Source organism: Phasianus colchicus, chromosome 14 (genome assembly GCF_987193195.1).
Source record: "Phasianus colchicus chromosome 14, bPhaCol1.hap1.1, whole genome shotgun sequence".
Taxonomy (NCBI): Eukaryota; Metazoa; Chordata; class Aves; order Galliformes; family Phasianidae; genus Phasianus; species Phasianus colchicus.
The window spans coordinates 14752102-14759975 of record NC_143449.1 but is presented as its reverse complement, the minus strand read 5'-3'; the positions used below and the strand labels follow the sequence as shown (position 1 = coordinate 14759975).

General features: G+C 41.1%; 1 long non-coding RNA gene across 1 annotated transcript in view; it reads right to left on the bottom strand.

Annotated features, from left to right (window-relative positions):
* Positions 1-3558: 3558 nt before the first annotated feature.
* The window catches only part of LOC149916034 (uncharacterized), a 43636-nt gene continuing 39320 nt past the window's right edge, over positions 3559-7874 (bottom strand). Inside the window, exons 2-3 of the long non-coding RNA XR_016471230.1 lie at positions 7396-7602; positions 3559-4031 (exon numbers count right to left, since the gene is read on the bottom strand). This is a non-coding gene — a long non-coding RNA (uncharacterized LOC149916034). The remainder of the gene's footprint in view (positions 4032-7395; positions 7603-7874) is intronic.

Here is a 7874-nt window from a genome sequence, read left to right as displayed (position 1 = left end):
CTACTACTCCAACAATATTTTCAAAGCCCACAAACTCAGCAAAAGAATTCATGACATTCAATGACATTAAATGTTAGACCACAACTCAGTTTTCCTTACCCACCCTACAAAAAGAACTGTTTGATTTCTCTCTTTTCTCTCTTCTGCGATCAACCAATAGATCAATTTTTAAAAGACACCCAGCTAAATCCAAGCTTTCAAATCAAAATGTCATGCAGTATTATGTTCAGAAGAAGTTCAAGCACACAACACCAGTTAATTTGCCTTTATCAACCTGTGCATAATCCACTTAAAAATAAGAGAAATGAAATGTCTATACGACAAGGTCTGCATTCCAAATAACTATGTCAGCATGAATTAACTGTTAGTTTAATTGGTGATGAATCAAGTATCTTGTTATTTTATATATAGAATATCAGGCCAATTTCATAGAATCATAGAATGGCTTGGGTTGGAGGGGACCTCAAGGATCATGAAGCTCCAACCCCCACTGCTGCAGGCAGGGCCACCAAGCTCCCCATTTAATACCAGACCAACTTGCCCAGGGCCCCATCCAATCTGGCCTTGAACATCTCTAGGGATGGGGCATCCACAACCTCTCTGGGCAGCTGTTCCAGCACCTCACCACTCTCATAGTAAAGAGCTTTCCCTGACACCCAAGCTAAATCTTCCCTCCCTCAACTTAAAACCATTTGCCCTTGTCCTGCTTTTATTTACCCTTTCAAAGAGTTGAAATTTACCTATAGCTTCCTGGTCATCCCATCCTTCTTTACCAATGAAACCAATGGAATGGAATCATTTGACAAATTCTGTGTTGTTTCTTTACTTCCAACAGTTTTTAAACTATTAATTCAGAAAGCTATTCTTCTTTAAAAAAAAAAAAAAAGAAAAGAAAAACAACACCAGTGCAACGCAAAACACCTAGGACATTCCTCATTATGAAATGTATCACATTTTTACTGCATTCTCCTTTGTTACATGTGGCAAGCCTTCTATTTCAGCTACACCCACAATGGGTGGAGATATCCATCCTGTACAATTCATCCCAAACGCTTATCAGATGTGCTAAGAGAACATCTCACTCTTTCATCGTTTATGATGTTCTGACAATCCACCTTTATTTCAAACCCTGCCATCTAATGAAGGCCTGTCTAGCTATTTCATTACTTTCTAACACTGAGTATTTTCTCTTGATATTCCACTGAATCCTACAGTGAAATACCACAAAGATTAATTTGATTTTGGAGTCAGAAGACAGCAAGCACACTAGATTTCTGCTTTGAATGGAATCCCCTCTCTCAAGGAAGGAAGCTTATTGCCTTTAATGCTGCTTGAGTAGCAGACCTGCCAAGATCATCTCAGCTTACCTGAGAAAAAGTCAGGTCTCTGACAGGCAGGAGTGAGCAGATAATCAATAACAAAGCAGGCACTGCTCAGTGAGGGAGGGAGGGAGGCTCTTTACCTCGATAGCAGGCTGCAAAACTACTAGCATCCAGCAACAGAGAGAGCAAAAGGAGTGTACCTTTACTAACATGGGAATAATGAGTTTATATATAAAATAAGGCAATACAAACATCTCAGCCACATGAAACAACTAAAACCAGGAATATTTTCAAATCAGCACAGATAATACAGTGGGATAAAGAGTACCCTTTGTTACCAAGCTCTGCACCACTTGCAAATGCACAAACAACTTTATAGTATGAGGAGGAAACAAAAAGCTATTGCTCTCCAGAGAGAATATTCATATTCTGGCAGACACCTGAAAGGAAAGAGCAGCCCTCACAGTCACCTTGACACAGAATTTCTGCCTTTCAAGTTCATACTTCTGTCCCTTTTTCTAAGGGATCTCTTTGCAGAGTAGGAAAAATATCTGAGCTTTGCAGGTTGGTTTCTCTGGGAGAGGAAAGCTAATGGCACAGAGGCTGCTAATGCTCTTGTACTCAAAAATCCCCCAAACAATCCCATCTTCTGGGATTTTCAGCTTGCAGTTCTCAAGGAGCCACTCCAGACCCAGGACAGAGCTTAATATGTGGCAGAGCAAACGCTCTCTTACCTAACTCCTCCTATCCAGGTTCTTGCATAGCCAGAAGTTAATGGATTCTTATGGCAGGGCTAAACGTTTACCAGCACACCACTAAGAAGGACAGCACTTCCAGGATGACAACAGTGAGACTGTTGGCACTTGGCCTCACTGCCTCCTGGGTAGCTCATGGTGGCACAGGGCTGAGCTCTTACATCTTTCTGGGTTGAGGAAGGGGTTTGTCAGCAGGAGCTAAGTAGCAGCTGAACTTAATGGCTTTTTAGATAAAGTGAAAATAAAAATTTTCAACTGTTTTATCCTGTGTTGCAAGTTAATATATTTTCAATGACCATTTTGCTTCATAAAATTAACATATTAAAAAAAAAAAATAAGAGAAAGAAAAATTCCAGATGCAAAACTTTAAAGTTGGATAGCCAAAATCAAGCTAATTTTCATGCCAAGAATTAAAATCCGTGAGGAATTCCCACAATATATCCCACTGCTTGAAGATGGAAACGTTTCAGAACTATCAGAAAGGCCCACAATACACAAGTCCTGAATGCCAGCCAGCTTCAGTAAACAGTTTATCAACACTCATTACACACAGTCAGTGTACCACTGCACACAGCCTCAGCATATGCTGCCTGACACCCAGCCTCCCCGGAACGAGCGACTGCTCTGCAGATCTGCTTGCTTAAGCCTGAGAGCTAAGAGACATAAAGAGACAAATCTGTAATTATAGCCCGGTTACTATGCAAATACTTAAGCACACTATCTTGGTAAGAAATCTAGGTCTTCCCTTTCAGAATAGTTTCATTATTAGAAGCGATTATTGCCTTTATTCCGCCACTGTGATATTTCATGCATCTTATATAGCAACAGATAAGGAGCAAACAAGAACAAACAGCTTTTACCTCTGCAGTCCTCACTGGCAGCATCAAAAACACAGCCCTGAAAGGACCAGAGATGAGAAATACCCAGGGATTTTAAATCTGTGGTTAGCAGAAAGCCTGAATAATAAATCGCATCTCCTATCTTAAGACTGCAGATATTTTTAACGAGTTGGGGAGGCTGCGTGCAGCCGAACCCGCACAGGTCAGACACACTGTGATTCCTCATGGCATGCAGGTGGTGAGCCTGTAATGGGTCAGTAACATGTTGTCCTGGCTGTGAACCATTTTTTTGAGCATGTTTTCTCTCGCTGGTGATCTTGACTGGGCTTGTGCCACAGCGTGAAGAGGGACGCACAGAGGAGCACGCATGAGGAAGGCAGGCACTGCCAGCATACAGACCTGGCTGCTTGGCACTGCTCCTGCTGACAGTCACCAGGGCTGACATGGGGTGTGCTGGGACAAATGCTGTGCGGACACAACTGGGGTAAGCACACTGTGTTGGATAAGCGCATCAGACCTAGCTATGCAGAGCACGGTTTTATCTGTAGTGTAGGCAAGCTGCTTTAAAGCTGCTTGCCTGAAATATAATTCAGAAAGGAGAAAAATCCACAGGCAAAGGCTTGCCATTGAAAATGTCCTGCACCTTAGCCACAACTTCATTATCTCACATTCACTGGGCTACTTCAGAAATCCAACATGTTATTCACAGCCACACAGCTTTCACAGAATCAGCAGAGGAAGGGAAAAAGATGCTTAAAAAGAACTTTCTGCTCAAGGAAGTGAAAAAGCAAGCTGTCCTGAGCACTTCATCCCATCCCTTGCATTTACTGAGGGTAAAGTAATTTCTCTCTCCTCACAGGAATGGAGCAGGTACAGTATCCCTTCCCAGAGCACAAGAGGTCACAAAGGCAGGTGAGATGAAGAAATAGTTGCATGGGTCCTTGATGAAATGGTGACATAGCAGCACATGTTTTGCAAAATATTTTGTGTATACCGTCTCTCCTGCAAACAATCAAAAGCAGGAGCTGTGGGGAGGTTGTTTTGATTGCTCTGTGCTGCTGCTGCCTGCTCCTTAGCTGTAAGCACCATGTCAGGCAATCTGCAAACACCTCATCCTGCAAACAAACGTTGTACGTTAAAAGATTGCCAGGATATTTGCAAAAAGGATAACAGAGATCTGGACAAAACACACAAAATAGTATCTGATACATGGAAACAGATATGTTTGTGGAGTGCCAGATATATTCACTGTAATTTTTTTTGTATTTCCCTGCTTGCTATCTTTTCTCATTTGAAGGACAGATCTGTATTAGTTTCCAAACAGTGAGTGTATTGTTCCACATGTTCTACAGCTCCTGAATCACGCTAATTTGTATTACTACATTTTTAATTTAATGATTGATATGTTGGCTTTGCAAACTGACTGTCAGAATAATTCATATAGTATTAAAAAACCCAAGCGTACAGCAGTTTTATTAATGCACCCTTAAAGAATAATGAAACCTTCAGCCTCGCTCTAATGAATTCTGGTGAAACACTTATGAATGATACTATTCATATATGCCTGTCCCTCAGGTGGGGAGGAGAGTGAGAGAAGGGAAAGAAAAAGAGCAGAAAAAAAATAAAAAAATTCTAGTGATAAAATGGAAACATTTTCTAAAATAACCTTCCGATATTAAGTTCTGGTAGGAGAAATGGCAGCTTCAAACATCCACTTATTTATTCCCTGGCACCAAAAGGATTATGAGGGATTGTTTCTTGTTTTGCTTCACTGAAAACCACAGGCACAGCTGTTTCAGGCTGCCTACTGCCTCTGAAGCAAGATCTATATACCTAAGGTCAAGTCCTGAAACCCCAAATCAGTTTTTCAATTGTTGCTTTGCTTTAGGGGCAAATAGTGCTCCCAGCCCATACCTGTGTCTCTAGACACACAACAGCACACTATGAACATGATTCACAGAATATAGGAAAGTCTGAAGCCTGTGTACAAGTATACATAATGGACATGGAAGATTTCATTTGGCCCAGCTTCGTACGACCAAGAAAGGAAGAAATGAGACCACCTATCTGCCAGTGTGGGGCTCCATTTCATACTTCTGCCCAAGGATACTGTAGTACAACTTCTGATATTGCGCTGCAAAATGTCAGTACATTGGGACTGAAACAGTTTTATCTCAAAATCTAGTGTTTAATAACTTTCATTAGGTCCAAGACAGAGTTACAAGGCACACACTTAGATTCCTGCGTGTTGTTAATATGTTGGGAAATATTACACAGAAAGAGGAATGTGGTTTTAGTGTCCAGGCTAGCTGAAAGATGGACATGATCAATATATTTACAAGAATAGATGGATATCCTTTCCGAGTATACTTTGCTTCTGGCAACCTGTGTAGGACTTCAGAATAAAATCAAAACTCAACAGGAGACACTTAAATTGAGAAGTGTTGTGCTTAAAAAAAAACAAACAGAACACAGAACACACACAAAACAACAATGAAACCCAACCAAACAAAAATCTCAACTTCCAAGAAGTTAAACTGTCCTGGTTGAGAGAAGGCATCTGTAAATCTTGTTTAATGGTGCTAGGAGAGGAAGAACACCAGTCAGCCAGTAGCTTGAGAAGGAGTAGCTGTGTGATGATCCCCATCCTGGTCGTGACTGAGTGCAAGGGATAAGCATGACTTTAAAGCCAAAACCGTGGAACAAAACCTTCAGTACCATGGTCTCTTCTCTTTCTGTTGTAAAATTTTATCTTCCCCTCCGGAGGCAGAGAAACACAACATAAGAATGAGGAACTGGACCCCTGTTATCTATCACGTTCTAACCTCCAGAAACTCACTCCTCCAGTGACCTTCATATTTATGAGATGAATAGCACTTATAGCCCTAGAAATGAAAATGGCCTGGAGATTGCTGGTAACTGTGCCTAGAAAAACCTTCAAGTTCTCAGAAGCTGACAGTGCTGGAGGGGTGCAGTAATAAAGCTATGGGGCTCTGAGGAAATGTGCAAGCCAGGAGTGACAGAGAGCTGAGCTGAATAGCTGTACAGGGAGGATAAAATTCCCTCCACCCAAACTGTGCTCTGCAATCAGGGCAGAAGCACTGTGCTCTAACTTATATTATGTTTAATCTTCTCATATTTTCAGTATTTTGCAATTTACTTACTGACAAGAAGGTACCTCTGCAAAGTTGAGGGTCTCAGTCCACAAAGGACCAGACAATAAAGATAAAAATCTCTCTCAAGAATATCCTGAGATGGACCTTTTAAACCTGGCTCCAAATTTGATGTTTTGCTTCTCCAAAATAACCTAGTGATACAGTATTCAAAGTTATGCTGCAGGCCAGGGCTATCCAGCACAGAGGGAAGCTCACTGACTCTTCTGCAGTTTCCTCTGGATGTGCCACTGCCCTGATCAATGCAGGCTGTACCATCAGAGAGGAGAATGTGACCATTCAGCTTTGCTGAAGTTTACCCAGTTATGTTAAAAACCAGATAAAACTACCAAGATGCTCCAAATTTCTGAAATATGAGGAAAAGTCCATGCTAAACAGAAGAGAGAAACAGAAGAAAGGGTAAATCACATCCCTTCGGTGGCCAAGAGTTTAGTCCAGGCATGTTGAGAGGGATGGAAACTGGGATACTTTCTTTGTGTGGCCGATACATGAAGGATGGCAGCAAACACTTCTTAAATGAAAAGATCTTTGGTTTCGTTCATGAGCTGCAGTAGATACAACCAGAGTTTCCTGCTATGCAGAAATCTTGTTTACTGTCTGGCTCTAGTCAGTAAATCCTAGCTTCTGACTAATAAGCTGTAATGATGCCAGGCAGGTCATTTTACTTTCCTCCTTTATAATAGGCACAGAACTTATGCATCAAAATCTCAGGGGTATCTTACAACTTAATTACATAAGATGTATAAGGAACAGAACTAAGAAAACTGAATGCTAGTCCCATGAGAAATTCCAACATTTCAGTAGTTGACTGCTTTTTACTAGGGCTCTAAAACTGTATTTAGAAAATGTGAAATGTTAAAATGTCAATATTTTAGGTAAAAAATGGTGCATTCTTGAAGCAACATAGTCTGTTCTGTGTACTAAGTTTGTCCAGTCTTAAGCTGCCTTCCCCCTGCAGTACACTGCTTTGCATAAATTATTCATTGGGCTTTTTGATGTCCATAATCTCTATGATACCAGCTCACTGCCTAGATACCCCCCTCACATACTCCTTGCACCCAGCTCCTGGACAACATGGCATCAACACTGTGCTGCACCACAGGAGCCATGGGCAGGAAAAGCAGCTCCTGGCAGAGTATGGTCACAGCTCCATTGAATCAGCATGTCACAGCAAAGAAAATTAAATGGTGTATGACAGTTCTTTTCACAGAAATATTTCAGTTCAGGTCAAATTCCACGCAATTGAGACACAACAGGTCCAACAGGCAGATGTGTTGCTGCTGTTATCCTTTCAAAAAACACTTACCTGTGAAAACTCCATTTCTCTCTCTGAATTAATCACAGTGATGAAAACTCAAAACTTTCTGAATCCATTAATGACATGCAAAGACTGTTGTTTTCATTCTGCAGTTCCTGATGACCAGAGTGAAACCAAGTTGCGTTCAAATTTATGTTTGCACACAGTGGTAAATTGCTACTGACTCCAGCTCTCGGGCCTCAGGCAGGAAAAGTGCTTTCAAAGAAAGAACAGAATACATGGTGGGAGTTCATATTTACAGCAAAAATTTCACTGTGACTGACTGAAGTCTGTTGAAGTTTTCCCAAACATTAAGTAATTCTTTCAGTGTTTCAGCTGCAGATAAGGATCAAGGAAAACATCTCAGAAAAACAGGAGTTTCAAGGCTACTTAAAGCTTTTCTATTTTCAACCACACCCATGTGCCAAAATGGCTCCTCACTCAGTTTTCTCTGCTTTTTTTCCAATTGGTAACCACTCAGTTTCTCC